The sequence below is a fragment of the Frieseomelitta varia genome, unplaced genomic scaffold, assembly GCF_011392965.1.
Source record: "Frieseomelitta varia isolate USP_RPSP 00005682 unplaced genomic scaffold, Fvar_1.2 scaffold_483, whole genome shotgun sequence".
NCBI classification, from domain to species: Eukaryota; Metazoa; Arthropoda; class Insecta; order Hymenoptera; family Apidae; genus Frieseomelitta; species Frieseomelitta varia.
The window spans coordinates 337359-354194 of NW_025110238.1; the positions used below are offsets into that span (position 1 = coordinate 337359).

The 16836-nt window shown below is 37.0% G+C and overlaps 1 long non-coding RNA gene across 1 annotated transcript in view; it reads right to left on the bottom strand.

Moving 5' to 3' along the window:
- Nucleotides 1-289: 289 nt before the first annotated feature.
- Nucleotides 290-16836, bottom strand: part of LOC122532942 — a 23532-nt gene continuing 6985 nt past the window's right edge. The window contains exon 3 of the long non-coding RNA XR_006307613.1: nucleotides 290-1014. This is a non-coding gene — a long non-coding RNA (uncharacterized LOC122532942). The remainder of the gene's footprint in view (nucleotides 1015-16836) is intronic.

Below are 16836 nucleotides of genomic sequence, written 5' to 3' on the forward strand. Positions count from 1 at the left end.
AATATTATTATCGCGCACGCTGAGCATAAGCTGAATTTCAATATCGATGTATCACGTGCATCGTGTCAGAGACGATATCTACGCTTTCAGTATTATCCAGCAGAATTTTCGCTTTTAATCAGAACGTACGTATTTCGTAATTATTTTTTTGTTACTTGAAAGAGAGTCAAGTAAATTTAAAATACGTAAGGAACGACTATTTTTTATAATTTTATTAGCGCTTACACGCACGTACTAGCGAATAAAGTTTAAAACACTCGAGAACGATAACCTCTCTGCGATCTGAGCATTTGAAAAGTGAGAGAAACGCTGACGCGAGGAGTGTGAAGTTCGCGCACGGCGGTAATAGATTTGCATTGGCCGAGCAAAGTCGAAAGAGCGAAGATTTTCAAGGCGTGGTGGACAAGCGAGAAAACACGCTCGGACTAGCAAACGGAAGCGCCAGGTCGCGACAAGGACAAACGCGCAGCGAGAAGGTCGCATGAAGCCTCGATTATTGGAAAATCAAACGGGGGGAAAAGAAAGAAAAAAAAATCTACGTCTCAGTGACCAGCGCCATCCGACGTTAACCGAACAACTTTCCAACGCTTTTCCCCGTCGCAAGCTATAAAACAAGTCACGCGTGCGATCGAAAGTATGTAATTTCGCGTGATATAGCTTTTAAATCGCCGAGGGTAACGTTGCATGGCTCGTTTGCGCCGCCCGTCGTTCGAAAGAACGAGTCTATCCGCGGACGACGACGCTCGCCGTTATAGCCGTGGCGCGAACGAAAACGAGCTACCGTAGAGAAAAGAGAAATTTCGACGAAGAGAGTTGGCGTGGGTTGAGAAACACTCAGCCTCACCTACGCGGTTTTTACCCCCGCGGGTAAATTGAGGTTATGTTTTACCTGTCACGCGTTCTTGCTCTCCTCGGTGAGTTTCGTCTTGCTCCGTGCAACCTCCGCGGCCTTCTCGGCGACACACTTGAACATTATCCCTCTCGCCACTAATTAGAGAGGGGAAAGGTTTGTATCTCACACGCACTGGCCACACTAACTAGTTTCCGACGCACTGGATTCCGCGAACGACGAGAAAAGGAATCGTATCGAACAGCTCTCCACACTCATGTGATCACACGAAGGGCACACGCGCACGCGTCCTCCCGAACGGAGCGACGATCATCCGGCGAACTGACCCAGACTGTGATTCAACGCGCTGGAGAAAGTCGTCCGGTCGTTCCCGAGCGGCGTAAACGCACGAACACCACCGAAGCGCACCGAATTGAGCCGAGCCAGCGCGAACGCGCACGAACTAGTCCGAACCAAGCATGCGCCAGTCGAACGTTTAACCGACAACCACGCTGCCTATGTCCCTTCGTGGTTCGAGGGGATGTCGCGTGACCACGAAGTCGCGAAACACTATACTGTCTGGCACGAAGGCTATTGCCGTTATCTTTTTCTTCCTTTTTCCTTTCTTTCTTTCTTTCTTTTTTTTCTCTCTCTTTGGTTCCTGATCGTGAGATTTATTATAGACTGTAGAGCATTGGAGAAACGAGAGCGCGATCATTCGCAACAACCCCTCCCCCCGCCCCATTTTCCGCTCACTCTCGAAACTACGGCTACTTTTCTCTATCGCGAACAACGCGAGTAGCAATGAACCTGACAGAGGTGAGAAATATTTCCGTAATGGAGCACGGTGGCTACCGAGTGTAACGGAGTTTCACCGAAAGCGAGAACGTGTAACCGTATACGTACAAGCGTGTACGAACGCGTTCTTCCTAATGTACACGCGCCGATGCTCGTTCTCGCGTATTTTTCTGTCACCGTGCCTGGAGAGAAAGCTCTCTTGTCCAGTGTCCGGAACGCGTAGGACGTAGCAATCTGCCCGAATTCCCCACGTTGTTGGAAATTAATTACGAGTTACTTTTTAACGCTAGTACCACCGACGGACTGTATCAAAGAAATTACAGTACAAAATGAATAGCAAAGGTTATGATAGAACAAGGAGTATAAACTTTTATTCGTACATTTTATAAAAATTATCTAACGAAAGTACAACGTTGTAAAACTGCAGAACTGTGAACTTTGAAAAATTATAAATTAATCATTTTGATCACTTTGGTAGTTCTACTGTTGAGTACAAGTCGGAAATCACAGTCGGTATTACAGGTAGTATTGCGGTCAGTACTGGAATATTTTTACATCAACAAGTTACCAACTGGAAAAATCTTGTCTTATTCAAATAAAAGTTCTGTAAAATTGTGTAGCATAAGTTTTTAATTGTACCCTTGCAAACGTAACAATGTGTAAAATTCGACGCAGTCGAATGATGCAGTTTTGGGATGCCATGTTTGTTTAACGCGGGAAATTCAATTCTTCAGTTTCTTTGAAAAATCTAGAGCCGCGAATGAACGAGGAATATTATTAATCAGTAGATCGTGGATATTCGTAAAGAAGTCAAATTTTTGTAAATAAAAATAAAAAGCTGAGCTTGGACTGAAAGATTTATCATTCCATTAAATATAGCATGTTCATTTATCTGGATTCATTCTACACTTGAGGTTTAAATTTTCTTAGAACAATTTAGAGGCGCGAGTGAACAAGGTGATCTATCATTAATTAATACATCGCCGACGTTCATGCAAATTCATTTATTTTTATAAATAAACTCATGCAAAGATATCATTCATTTGGATTCATTCTATGCGTGGGAGTTTAAATTTTCTTGAAAAAAATTTAGAAACGCGAGTGAACATTATTAATCATCGCGGATGTTCATACAAACAACATATTTTTTATAGATAAAAATAAAAGCGGAGCCTGGACAAAGATTTCATCGTTCGTTCTACACTTGGGGGATGGATTAAATTCACCGAACAAGTATAATTTTTTATTAATATCCCGGAAAATGTCGAAGAGGATAAACGCGTGCCAGAGAGGCACGAACCGATTCCCGATCAGGGACGCAACTTGACAGGGCGACGCAGTGTACAATCAAGTATCACCGAGCTCGTACACGCTCGTTTATGCCGTTGTTGTTGTCGGCTCGGTGTCGTTCCAGGCCGCAGGAGTTGCTCTCCTTTGTAGAACCAGGTGTTACGCGATACGAACGAGTAACGCGATCCCTTCAACGCGAAGAAGAAGCGTGTATATACCGGGGACGCTCTCTCTGGACATCGAGGAACTCTGTCCGGTTACTCGCGCCCAAAGCCACGGGAGGGAATGAATATCGCTTTTCGTCGAGCTTTCCTTCCTACGGTTGTCTCGCTCTTTCACCGAGGGCCCGAGAGCTTTTCAACACGAAAGATTTCCTTCGATACGCGATACCTCGACATCACCTGCTTTACGTATCGGCATGGCCATTAATTACGTCCTCGAAACAAATACTCGTCGAATTATCGTCGGGTAATTGACCAAGTAAAATTAATTGCCACGTTTTACTGGCCACGCGAACCCCGACCGTTCTCGATGGCAATTGCTAAATGCTATATTACACCGAGCCAGCAATTTTGTTTATCTCTCGGTGATTTATGTAACAAAAACTTCAGACTGTTTTCACAGCCCTGTCATTCTTGAAATTCATGAGATTTGCCACGGGCTGTAGAACACTGGAGTGATCCCTTGACTGAATTTATTATTCGTTCAAAACTTGAGAAATGCCATTTTTTTTTTTTTTTAGATATTTCATGTTAAATCGAGAACTTTATTTCTACTCGTGTTACACTCGAATGTCCACGATGTAATCTACGTTTCAGCGACAACTAACGACTCAACGAAATAATTATTTGAAACTGGAATAAAATAGTTTCTATTTTTGTATAAAAAATACTAGTATAAGTCTACGTCGTCCACCGTGAATTAATATTTTTCCAGCTGCGGGGAATACTCTTCCAGAACTGGCAGATCCGGAGCGGGCAGAGCAATTACTGAATTAAACATTGCTTTAAAATTTGAATATTCTGAATTACAAACGTATTTACAAGCGACGCGAATAAATTATAATTTAGAATAGCGTGGAGAAAAAAATATCCTAACGAGACGTATTTGTTTCTTAGAGTTTTATTTATCTTGGCTTTAAAATACAAATGTGTCAAAGATCTCCTCTTTTCTTTTTTAATTTAAATGATTTTTCGCGAAACAAAAGTTTCTGTGCAAGATCGTATTATAAAATTTTTCTATCTCCCTTTTTTAAGTTTAAATGGTTCCTTTATAAAATGTCAAAATAAAAGTTTCTGTAGAAGATCGTATTATAAAATTTTTCTATCTTTTTTCTTTCTTTTAATTTAAATGATTTTTCGTAAAATGCAGAAACAAAAGTTTCCGTGCAAGATCGTATTATAAAATCTTCTATCCTCTTTTCTTTAAATCTATATGGTTCCTTTGCAAAATGTAGAAATAAAAGTTTCCGTAGAAGGTCGTATTACAAAATTTTTCTATCCCTTTTCTTTCTTTTAATTTAAATGATTTTTCGTAAAATGTAGAAATAAAAGTTTCTGTACAAGATCGTGTTACATTACGTAAAATTCTTCTATCTCTTTTTTTGAAAATTTAAATGGTTTTTCGTGAAATGATGTAGAAACAAAAGTTCTTCCTTCCTAGTTTTAATAAAATGTTTCTGATGGAAAATTTTGTGCTTCAATCGTCGGTAGTTCTAATGTTAATACCGTGCAGACAGATAGCGCAGAAGCGATCGCGTCACCGCCATGCAGCGATGAGCATATTCCAAGAGTATCCATTATCGTAATATCCGTTTCGGTCGTCGCGTCTGATAAGATAGGATAGGCCCTATATATATATACGTCGCCTACATAGACCGGATGAATGAAACCTGGACCGCTCGTCCTAACCTCTTCTTCCCCACTCACTCTCTCTCTCTCTCTCACACTCGTTTCACTCGCGCTCGAGTCTTTCACTCCCACTTGATTTATTTTTGGCACCGTGCAACTTTCGTCCCGATAATTTATCAAGGAAAACCACGGGAAGTCCAGGGTACAATGCTCGCGTCGTGAAAGCGCGCATTATTCGAAACAATTAGGGATTCATAACGAGCCGGCGGGACGTCGAGAAGTTTTGCAACCGAGTAATATGTTGCCATCCAACTTTCGTATCGACGGGCAAACTGCATCCAGACTACTTTCTGCTGAGGTAAGTTTGGAGAGACTTCACGAATTTGGAAAAACACGGATATCTAACAATTACGACATACCATCTTTCTTTTTTTTTTTTTTATTATTGAAATAATTAAATTCTAGTTAATTACGAGGTATTCATATTTTTTTTCCTTTATTAAAATAATTAAACTTTGGTAAAGTTTTCGAAACTTTACAAATTTTAAAAAATTACAGACAGTATCTAACAATTGTTACATATTATTTTCTTTCTTTTAAAATAATTAAGTTTTAGTAAATTATGACGTATTATTTTTTTTTCTTTATTAAAATAATTAAACTTTAGTAAAGTTTTCGAAACTTTACAAATTTTAAAAAAATACAGACGATATTTAACAACTGNNATATTATTTTCTTTCTTTTAAAATAATTAAATTTTAATAAATTATGACGTATTATTTTTTTTCTTTATTAAAATAATTAAACTTTAGTAAAGTTTTCGGAACTTTACAAATTTTTAAAAAATATAGACGATATTTAACAACTGTGACATATTATTTTCTTTCTTTTAAAATAATTGTATTTTAGTAAATTATGACGTATTATTTTTTTTCTTTATTAAAATAAATTATATATTTCTTTCTTTATTAAAATAATTAAACTTTAGTAAAGTTTTGAAGTTTTCGATACCTCACTCGAATATTTATGTATATTTACACTACTTAAAATGGCGCGAAGTACAAATTTACCAGACAACAGAATAAATTACGACCAAAAATTCATTTTTATTATTTATTATTACTAAGAACAAAAAACTCTGAAACTTGGTTCAGTATTTTTTTAGTAAGTGGTAGCGCTCGAAACATGAGCCTTTATGCAATGGAACACCTCGTTCTCGAATTGTCACCGTAGAAAATCAAACTGCGCTCCCTGTGGGGCGTGAAATCTTCCACGTTGGGAACCACGGTATTAGACACTGGCACGAGTAACTTTCTGACCTGGGAATCTCGTGTTCCGAATGCAATACGCTAGCATTTCCATCCTTCATCGCCGATACCTTCTCCAATTTACATATACCCTGTTCTGGTGGTACAAATATGTAACAACGGACCTTCTCCGTGAGAGGATCCATTTGAAAAAGGAAAGCAGAGTGTTTCGTTGTGTTCGTAATTACAAGATGAATTTTTTTTTTTTTTTTGTTTGTAAAGTAATTTATTTCTGCAGTTTCTAAGATAGCGTGTCTCTATAACTTGCATTTAACGTGAAAAAATTTAAATTTTGTTTTATGTTGTGATTCGTGTGTAGATGGCGATTGCAGGAAAGAATTTTCTTTAATTTTGATCTTGATTTTGAGTAAAGTTGAGTGTTCAACGTTTGGGAAGCCTTGTCTTGATTTTTAGAGGTATGCTTTTCCACTGTGATAAGTGCTGATAAGTGGATTAAGAAGATTAGCATGGTATGCCGTAGCGAGTGAGTTGCGAGTGAATTTTTGAACAGTTGGTATGTTTACAGTTAGTGTGTAATTTTCTAATAAGAGTGTCATACAGAGCAGGAAAATTGTCACTTGAGGGATGTTGTTTTTCACGCATAATACTAAAAAAAAAACCCCATATCAATTATATTTCCAAATAAAATAATAAAAAATTTTAAAAACCATGTGTTTGTAAAAGTTATTTTTGTTTTTATATCTTTCAACATTATTCGACCACCCTGTCGAATAATTTATTTAAAATAGCAGGAGGAATTTGTTTTGCATCTGTCGTATCTTGGTTTCTGCCGCACAAACTTGATGCCCACGAATAACCTGATAAAGGCCTGATACATTTTACGTTTCATCGTACAGATTTAATTTTACGTTCACTTTGAGTCTACTAGTTCTGAAGATAAGATAGGTAATTTTCGAGTCAACTCCCGACGACTCCCGAAGAAATTCGTTTCGAGGTAGAAATCGACCGCGACACGGTCAAAGGTGCAAAAATTCGCCGAGAACGCCTCGTTTGCAGTATCCAACGGGCTTTATGCACGCGTCACGTGAGTTTACCTGTACAACGGATCAAAGAGACTTGGTTGGAAGAGCGGAGGTTGCCCGGCGAAAGAGAAAGGAAAAGAACGTGAAAGAACGAAAGAGAGAGAGAGAGAGAAATATGCGAGCCTCTGCAGGATAGGTAAGAGAGATACGGTCGTTGGCCGGTTCGGGCAAGGCTGCTGGCAAGGCGAACCAGGGCTGTAGTTGCAAATAAAACAGACGGGCGCATTCTCTGATCGACACACCGGGTGTGTAATAACGGAGTGGCTTCGGTAAAACGCGCGCGGAGTACTTTCGTTGTTTTCGGTGAACCGGTTCCCCGAGGGATTAAAGAAAAAAAAAAAAAACAACGAGGCTCGTCTCTCGTTACCGTTAAAAATCCTCTCGCCTTTTACCTTTTCGGAGTACTAACGTCGGCAATAAGAATGCCGAGATTCTTTCTGCATTCAGTCTTTCGTACGTTTGTCACTGACTCAAATCGCTCGATCTCTTTGTTTCTCGACGAAATTTCATAGGATAGGTTGCCTCCCGATGGCGTACCTAACCTAAACCTAACCTAAACCTCTTGCGCTGGAATGACGCACGTCGAGAATATTTTGTCCTAAATATTATAGCAATATTTTCTCAGTTTTAAGTATATTTAAGTGTAGTAAGTGATATTTATGATAGAATGTAAATATTTGTATTATAATATTATAATATTATATATTATATATTATTTATATTATAATATTATAATACTCTATATTATATATTATTTATATTATAATATTATAAGTATAATAAATATTATAATATATTATAATATATTATAAGTATAATAAATAATATTTAATAGTATATAATAATAATATATTATAAGTATAATAAATAATATTTAATAGTATATAATAATATATTAGGTATATTATATAACAATATTATATAACAATTGGCAAAGCCGCCAGTTTGCTACCTCTGTTCTAAAACGAGATATATTATAAATATATTATGTATAAAGTTATATAATATATTAAGTATAAAAAATAAGTATAACAAGCAAAGCAAATAATAAATTTATTAATTCTCAGTAATTTCTATCCAGTGATATCATACCGACGAGTTCAAAAGAAAAAGAAATGGTCGAATTATTGTGTACGGTTTGGTCACTCGTTACGGTCCGCAATCAGTTAGTTGCCAGCGCAAGTGGTTAACCTCTTGAATTTTTCTGTTGCAAAAATTGCAATATCTTCTCAGTTTTAAGTATATTCAAGCATAACCCAGGCAAAACAAATAATAAATTTATTAATTCACAATAATTTCTATCCAATGACATCGTACCGACGAGTTCAAAAGAAAAAGAAAGGGACGATTTTATTGTATACGGTTCGGTCACTCGTTATGGTCCGCGAACCAGTTGCCAGCGCAAGGGGATGTTTGAAATGAGTGCTGCATACAAGAAATGTCGCTTGTTGGAAAAGAATAAATAATTGTACGATTTTATGTTATATAAATGATTGTACGAGTTTATCATTTAAATAACTATACGATTTTATTATACAAATAATTGTACGGTTTTGTTATATGAATAATTGCACAATTTTATTATTTTAACATTAAGAACGATCGAACGATCGTTCAATGTGACCGACTTCAGACTTTCGTTTCTTTTATAACCGCTCGAACGGGCAGTGTCGAGTCTTGCCAAAATCAACATACTGTTTAATTTTATTATACGAAATTATACGTAAATTAGAATTATATTGTACGTAGATTTTGACGCTAGATTGTTTTGGTATTGATAGACATTTTCACTTGTTTAGTCATATTGACGCGCTATCGAATTAAATAAAATTCCAAAAAATGATATCTTTTAGCTAAAACTCGTAAATTGGCTGAAACGATTAGTAGTAAAACTCGTATCGATTCGTTTCAAAAGACTCGACATTCGTCAAAAAAAAAAAAAAAAGAAAAAAGAAGAAAACAAAAAAAAGAAAAACTTTCACGAATCGCTTTCAAAATGATTCGACGACTCGCCGCGCTCGTGAAAGACTCGCAAGTCGCCTGGAAGTTGAGATATAGTACATACTATATGCGACAACACGTTGTATAGGTTGGCGTTGCCAGACCAGGAATTTGAGCTTGGCAATTTCGCTTCGGGATTTGAGGGAAAGTATCTCCACCCGTGTGTCAAGGATACACCGGCAAACTATCCTTTTGTCCTTGAAGTTCCTTTGTACCGATACTCTCTTCCGCGCTCTCTCGGATATTTGCGCGACAGCGAAGAATTCCGCGTCTCATCTCAGAATTACACGGCTTGAGCTGGCTCTCACAGCTGTAACACGTTTTGCCACGCGTCCTGTCTCGCGAAAAAGATACTGGCTCCCGTACTTCATCTACTAACGTCGCCTTTGCGTGCGAGACGGAACAGATGTCCCATGACCATCGTGATGGGACTGCAATGGCCACAAAAGATGTTTGCACACCGTCCCACTCATACGTCACACGTATGTAATGTATGTATGTATATAGATACAAGATGGAAAGAAAGGTTGCCTATGACTATCATGAATCAAATGAATTCTACACTTTCGATACGAAACTGGCGTATATATTAACGTTATAATTTATAATCTAAAAAAAAATATTTATAATTATAATGTTATTTAATTTAAAAATATTTATAATTATAATGTTATTTATAACTATAAATTAATATATTTAATTTAATTTAATTTTATATTTATAAATATAAATAAGTATTTATAATTAAAATATTTATAATTATAAATTAATATATTTAATTTAATTTTATTTAATTTTATATTTATAAATATAAATAAATATTTATAATTAAAATGTTATTTATAATTATAAATTAATATATTTAATTTAATTTAATTTAATTTTATATTTATAAATATAAATAAATATTTATAATTAAAATATTATTTATTTTAAAACATATTATAATTGAAAAAAAAAATAATAACGTTATGAAGAACCTGCTTCAGAAATTGACCTTGACTTTGAACCTGAACGTCAAAATTTTTCTTCTTCTCGCAATCGTTTCCAACTCATCGCGAGGGTAAAACTTTTCCAAGGAACTACAGATCACAACTTAAGGAAACTTTCGCAAAAAATACAGTTTCTCAAATATATTACTCAAACAAAAGATTCTTCTGTGAAATGGTACACATAATCAAATCCGTCGTTGAAAAAAAGAAAAAGCACTAATTTCATTAATTTACACAAACACGGTATCGTCAATAATTACCGGAGATATTTAATAAAGTGTATTCCTCACCCCCAACTGGGTCAGGATAGTCCTCGACATCGATTGTCGACAAAAAAAAAAAAAAAAAAAAAAAAAAAAAGAAAAAAAAAAAAAAAATATGGTATCAAACGATACCATATCGTCAAAATCGACGATTCACGGTAGAGAATGAATCGTCGACTTTAAAAAAAAAAAAAACAAGAAACGAAACGCACGTGTACGTGGCGAGCATTCGAGGCGATTCGAAGCGTCGATACGGGACGAGATTCCGCGGGTAAGTGCGGCGAAGATAAAATTTCCCGCGTGGCGTGCAACAAAGTGGCACGACGTGGGAAACGACGAGGTGGGCGGGGGAGGGGGGGGGGTGTAGGTGAACGGACAAGAAGGGGTTGAAACGACGTCGATGGGCAAGTGGACGTGGCCCGCGGGTAAAGAGCGGGGGTATTACGAGGGAAATAAATCGATAAACGCCTGGTACTGGCGCGCGCTCGGTGCAACTCCGGGGGCTCAATTAATGGAATAATAATGTAGACGACCAGGCGAGCTGGAGAGAAGGAGTTCCGTTACAAGATATCGGCTGGAATTTAGCAAACAACAATTATCTACGTTCAGTCGTCCGTAACTTTCTCGTTGTCGCGGCGTTGTCCCCCACCTCCCCCCCCCCCCCCCGCCGGTAACTAATTCTCCGGTATCACAGATGGTACACCACCACCATCGCTGGTTGCAACTTGGCGGTGGAGGGGAGGGGGGGCGCGCTTGGCGAACCAAGCCCGCGGACCAAGTTCAGTCGGGCTTGACTTTCAACGATAGCGCGCGCGCGCGCGCGCGCAGCGAACGCGGAGAGCCCGTTCCTGAAACTTAGGACAAACGGTGACCGACCCAGAAGCGAACTGTGTATGTATGCATGTATGTATGTATGTATGTATGTATGTATGTATGTATGTATGTATGTATGTATGTATGTATGTATGTATGTATGTATGTANCGTGTGTGTGTGTGTGTGTGTGTAGTTGAGTCGAGTCAACTGACCTAGAAACATCGAGAAACACAGGGGACCGGGAAAGCACGGTGTAGCAGAGCCCAGGCGTTCCGACGCTTCTGCGGAGCTTCCGCCAGAAGGAGGGGGAGGGTGAGGAGGGCTTTTGTCCATCAAGAGATGGAATTCAGTTAGCAAGATTGCTGCTAACGCTGACCGTTCGATTTCCTCTGCCGGAAATTGAGAAGAATTTCGAGCCGATAACGAGGTCGAGCGTCCGCTGCTGCTGCTGATGCTGCTGCTCGACTCTCTCTCTCTCTCTCGCTCTCGCTCTCTCTTCGTCTGCTCTCCTGGTGCTGCCGCACGAATCGTTGTAAAAAATTGGTATCCTTCGGAGGTTACCAGAGACAGAGGTTGCGCTCGTGCTTATTAACGGGGCCCTCTCGGAGCTCGCGGATCGCCGAGAGAATCACGCGGCCAGCCACGAGGCTATGAAGAGAGAGAGAGAGAGAGAGAGAGAGAGAGAGGAGTCATTGGTTAATGAAAGAAGTTCTTGAAACGCATTGGAGAGGATGATGTAAAAAAAAGAGAGAGAGAGGAGAAGAGTCTGGAGAGATTTCTCCCCGGTCTTTGAAAAGGCATCGTCTGGAAAGTTCAATAACTCGCGTCTCGTTCGCGGCTAATCCGATAATTTCGATCAACGACATGCCTGGGAACCACAGTCGAGGGAGGAAGAGGGAGAGAGAGGAAGAGAAAGAAGACACGGGTATCTTCATGGTCATCGGGAAGCTAAGATTTTAACTCTTTGCACTCCAAGTACTCTCTTCTCAGGTACAGACAATATTCGATGATGCAGTAGGACAGCAGATGTAAAAATATTATTAACAAATTGCATGTTCTGTCGCATAATCAATCGGTATTCTGCTGCTTTCTTTAAATGAATAAATCAAGAAATACAATTATACATCGTGTCAAAATATGCATAAATATACATTTATAATAAATAATATAAATATATAAATACAAATAAAACGTAAATAAATATATAAATAATAATACATAATAAATAATATAACAAAATATAAATAAATATATTGTTTATAATAAATAATATAAATATATAAATATAAATAAAACATAAATGAATATATAAGTAATAATAAATAATAACAAAATATAAATAAATAAATATATTTATAATTACTGTCAATTGTGCAAAATACACTTGAGATATTTATTTTTTCAATTACTTTATCAATAAAATAAAAAATATATAATAAAAAATAACAATATAACAATATATATATAGCAATAAAAAAATTATTTACAAGAAAAATTTAGGTACTGACACGGATTATGCTCTTCACTGTATGTCATTATTCATATCACAAACGATAGTTCGATAATTTGAATAAAACTGTTCAATTGTAATTTTTACTTTCAAATAAATAATTTACTAGATACTCGGCATAAGCAGGCAAAAATGAAGAAAGAAAAAAAACGTCGAAGCTGTTGTAAGATGTGCTTGAGAAAAAGGTCGGAGTGCACGAAGGGTTAAAACGAATCGGTCGATTTTCGCACGCTAGCGAAAAATCGCTAGAGTTAAGGAGGGGCGCATCTGGTTCGAGGCTAGATTAAAAATAATTACCGCAGGCCGTTTCAACGGAGCGATAACAATTCGATTACGATCCCAGAAACGATGCTGGGGAGACTCGACCGGCGGACCTTTGCATCGCGAATTTCCATTATCGAAATCTTTAATCTAGATCCCTGCGCCCCCCACTTATTCTTTCACTTTTTCACTTTCTCTCTGTCGAACCGAGGCTGATTTCATCATTCGCACCCCTCGAGCATCCCGCTCCTTCGATTTAACTCCCCCCCCCCGATAAATTCTCCTCGTTGCAAACTCCAACTCGCTCGCCTCGCCCCCGGGAGAAACAAAAATTTTCGGTGTAGAAAAACCGAGGGGGCAGAAAATAATCTCCCCCCCCCTCCCCCCTCCCACCGCCACTGCCGATTTCAGGTCGAATGTGACTCGTAGAACACATCGTTTATTCATCGCAAAGGATGAATAAAGATCCTTGGGCAAATTTGACTCCTCGTCGAGAAGGTTCAACGATTCTGATAGTTAAATCTCAATACTCGAAATTCGGCAAATATTCCACTGGAATTTGCGATCCACTCGCCTGTCCCCCCCTCTCATTTTCGTAAGAAATACACTGCACAAAAAATAGGGGACATTTCGAAAATGAACACGAAAGCATTTGATTTATTATTTTGTTTTATTAAACAAGGACATCAGAAAATATCACGTCGTTTGCTTCTCCGACGCGTTCCTGTTCGACAAAAGAAAAATCAAACGCTTCTTTTCTTTTTTTTATCGTTTCGTATTCGTTTCGAAATATCCCCTAATTTTTTGCGAGCAGTATACATAACGATCGAACGCACAGGATGGAAGAATCCTGTTTTCCTAGCGATACTTCATAGCGAAGATTAACGGAAAGCCTTCTGCTGGTTCTTGAATCGTAGCGTCGAAGTTAAGCGGAGCGTAAACATTCGGCGGGAAAAAACGGAAAACAGAAAAAAAGGGAAAAAACGGATTCGTCGGATCCCGATGAACTTCGAAAACACACACGGGAAATTTAGTGTTGCGACTACGTTGCTGCAACGCGAGAAACAACCCGTATGTTTGCACATTGAAACTAATATATAATATACAGGGTGTTCGTAACAGGATGGATTTATCTTCCAGCATTTTCGTTCTTTTTTTTTTTTTTTTTTTTTTTTCCTTCACTCATAAATAGATGCTATGGAAAAATGAAAGAGGACTGTGGTGTGTAGTACATTTTTTGCTACATGGTACATTATTGAATTCCCCGAATATAAATAATGATATATCACGTAATATAAAAAAATATACATTACTTGATTATAGCATACTATTTGAAAAATTGAAGGTCTCAAAAAAACAGTACGACTATGGAAAAAATTTTTCACAAATAATATCTGAAAATGTATATAAGTAATATATACAAAGTAATATAAATAATATAAGCAATATATACAAAGTAATATAAATAATGTAAGTAATATATACAAAGTAATATAAATAATATAAGCAATATATACAAAGTAATATAAATAATATAAGCAATATATACAAAGTAATATAAATAATATATAAAAAGTAATATATAAAATATAATAATGATATATCACGTAATATAAAAAAATATACATTACTTGATTATAGCATACTATTTGAAAAATTGAAAGTCTCAAAAAAAAAACAGTACGACTATAGAAAAAATTTTTCACATATGAGAAACAGTATGATTTCGCCCTCTTTCATGTTTCTGCCGTGTTTACGAGAAAAAAGGAAAAAGAAAAACGCTCGTAAAAACAGTAAATCCGCGAGTCCTGTCCCGTATATTTGCCCCGGAGAAATATCCAAACGTGCCCCGTCGTTTCCAAGAAACAACGAGAACGAGAGTTTCAGATTTCAGACCAACGCGAGTTTAAGAGAAAAAGAAAGAACTGAACCTTCGGAACGAGCCATAATTAACGTTCCTTCGAGACGAGCGACGAATGAAAAAAATTTCTCTGGAAATTACTCGCTCGACTTTCTCGTTAAGACGAATGTATTTTCTAACCTATAAAATACAGGAAGGTCCCTGCCGTTTCGTAGCTGCGAAAGTTCGCGCATGCGCAGAAGCGAAAATTCTCGCACGAACACGTGACACTGCGTTTTAGTGAAAACGCGTCACTTTGATGTATTTATTCGCGATTTTATGGTACTATTTAAGGCGCTGTGTACTATTGGTACTATTTAAGGCAACTTTGCTTTACTGTCGCGCGTCACGTTTCGTAATGTAACGCGAATTTAACACGGTCGGGCATGCAAAAAGCAGTACGTTCTATCACGATAGTGTCAATGAAATTGATTTACGTTTTTAGGTCGGCCTGAAATATCATGCCGTTATTATTTACACCGACGTCTTTGTAAATGACCAGGCCAGATTATCGCCTCGATACTTTAATGCGCAATTGCGCAACCGTTCGTTACGTACAGTGCGCTAAATTTTTCCAAACGATGTAATGTCTCGAGAAATTGGTGTAAAAATCTTTCCACATGTGCAGTTGACACGACATTAAACTTTAATTGAATTCTCTGTACTGTAGTGTTCTTCTAATTTTATGAAGAAAAAAAAATCGCACACAGCTATAAAACTGAGCTTAATTGAAAGCAGTGGTTCTCAACCTTTATTTTTTTTTTTTTAGCTATGCCCCACACTTGTGATAGATAATTCTTTTTAGAATAAAAATTGAACAACGTACTTTGAAAACGAAAGCCTCAATTTATAACTGTACGACTTGTTACGAAATTATAATACTCGTGAGAGTCATTGTACGGAAATTTCTTGAGCGAAATTTTATTCGAAGAGAATTTTTATTTTCTCAGAAAAATTAAAAAAAAAGAAAAAAATGAATTTTCTCTGTGTGAAAATATTCTTCAACGAAGCGGTAAAGCTGAATTTATAAAAATTCGAAAGAACGAGTCGACGATTTATTACGCTGGAATTGAAGATTCCATTATTTAAATTGCCGTTTATCTAAAAATTTCAGAATTGAAAACAACAGTTTGCAACATTTGCCAGGAGTCGCTCTACGAAAATCGTTCCAACGAAAAGAATTTTCATTCTCAGTTAAACAATTTAAAATTTAAAACAAAAGAAAAAGAAAAAGAAATGTTCCCAGTCTCGAAACATTTCGCAAACCAGAGCTTGTAAATTTCGAAAGGACGAGTCGACGATTTATTACACTGGAATTGAAAATTCCATTATTTAAATTGTCGTTTATCTAAAAATTCCAGGATTAAAAACAACAGTTTGCAACATTTGCCAGGAGTCGCTCTACGAAAATCGTTCCAACGAAAAGAATTTTCATTCTCAGTTTCTCAGTTAAACAATTTAAAATTTAAAACAAAAGAAAAAGAAAAAGAAATGTTCCCAGTCTCGAAACATTTCGCAAACCAGAGCTTGTAAATTTCGAAAGAACGAGTCGACGATTTATTACACTGGAATTGAAAATTCCATTATTTAAATTGTCGTTTATCTAAAAATTCCAGAATTGAAAACAACAGTCTGCAACATTTGCCAGGAGTCGCTCTACGAAAATCGTTCCAACGAAAAGAATTTTCATTCTCAGTTTCTCAGTTAAACAATTTAAAATTTAAAAAAAAAAAAAGAAAAAGAATGTTCCCAGTCTTGAAACATTTCGCAAACCAGAGCTTGTAAATTTCGAAAGGACGAGTCGACGATTTATTACGCTGGAATTGAAAATTCCATTATTTAAATTGTCGTTTATCTAAAAATTCCAGAATTGAAAACAACAGTCTGCAACATTTGCAGGAGTCGCTCTACGAAAATCGTTCCAACGAAAAGAATTTTCATTCTCAGTTTCTCAGTTAAACAATTTAAAATTTAAAA